The 1,388-nt window shown below is 44.2% G+C and overlaps 1 long non-coding RNA gene across 1 annotated transcript in view; it reads left to right on the top strand.

Moving 5' to 3' along the window:
- Window positions 1–743: 743 nt before the first annotated feature.
- The window catches only part of LOC102386910, an 8,182-nt gene continuing 7,537 nt past the window's right edge, over window positions 744–1,388 (top strand). The window contains exon 1 of the long non-coding RNA XR_323475.2: window positions 744–815. This is a non-coding gene — a long non-coding RNA (uncharacterized LOC102386910). The remainder of the gene's footprint in view (window positions 816–1,388) is intronic.

Genomic DNA, 1,388 nt, shown 5'->3' on the forward strand with positions numbered 1-1,388 from the left:
CTAGCCTCCGGGATGCCCGGCATGTCCAGCACACTGCAATAAGGCCTTGGGGCACCAGCTCTCTGCCCCAAGCCCTGGCCGCTACTCCCTCTCTGCTGCAGGGCTGGCGGCACAGCTGACTGCCCTCTTCTTCCAGGGCCTTTGAGGCTCTTCAGAGGGTCTCTCTGCTCCCTCTGCTGGGTCAGCTCACCCCAGCTCTTCTTAGGCCTCCTGTGTTGTTCCCCAGACTACAAGCAGCCCCCGTGCTAGTTCAGCTGCTGCTTTTATCCCCTCCAGCAGTCCCTCCCTGTCTTGCAAACCGGCCAACCAGGGCTCAGGGTGGCAGGCCCCCAATTCCGGCCATCCCCCTTCCATGCAAATGAGGGGATTGAAAACCCCTTCTTTCGATTGGCTTCTCATTTTCCATGGGGCAGGGCTCCCCTGCTCCACCCTTGGGGTCACTCAGAGTTCACCCACACTGTTTGTAGCCCAGGGTAAGTATCCCAAGCCAATCTGGTGAGCCCACATTGGCAGTCTGTTACATCTGTAACTAATTAAATTTTCACTAGAGCAAATTCAAGTCTACTCTGATTTAGGGCAGAGATTTAAACCACACTTTTCCATTGTTTATCTGAGTGTCTCTCATGGGGAGACCTGAGGTAGGGCTCCCCATTGGTCATTCCAATATAGGAGTCCTTCAATTGTTTCTTTTGCAGCAGTTCAACTTATTTAGGAACAAAACAAATTAAAACAAAACAAAGCACAATTTAAATAATCATTGAGACAGAATATATGGATGAGAGACTGACCTGGTAGATATGGCACTCAGCTAGAAGGTGAGACAGCCTCTAATATACTTCGTGTTTAAGTATTTTGTACAAAATAGAATAATATCAATGTGAGAAGCTAGGGACCATCCTGAATACTGGGGTACTCTCCTGCAAGTTAAAGCTTTGGGCTCAATTTTTGTATCAAAAAGGTATTGAATGTACATTTACCCTCTCCTAGATAAATTACTATTCTTTAAAGTGAATCTAAATTTACCATGATATGTATTTATCCCCAATCCTTTTTTCCAAATGAAGCCGGGGGGGAAAAAAGCTTCTAGCAAAAAAAAGTCCCCATCCTCAAAATCATCAGAGTTCATTAATGTTTGATTTTTTTTTTTTTTTATCAGTCCAAATCCTTTTTAATTTTTTTACCTTTTATATTGAAATCGCCTGCAGAAAGTCTAAAAGATTTGGCCTCCAGTTAAACACAAACTTGTACATTGAAAATGTCATCAGCTATAAAAAGTTCAAGAAACTTTCTCTGTTTGAAGTTAAAACACTGCCCAGTGCCCCTTCCCTTATTAGCAGCCAGACTGGTGCCTATCTATGCCCTTACTTCTACTTTACAAACAGCTTTAA

This window comes from Alligator sinensis, unplaced genomic scaffold (genome assembly GCF_000455745.1).
Source record: "Alligator sinensis unplaced genomic scaffold, ASM45574v1 scaffold410_1, whole genome shotgun sequence".
NCBI lineage: Eukaryota > Metazoa > Chordata > Crocodylia > Alligatoridae > Alligator > Alligator sinensis.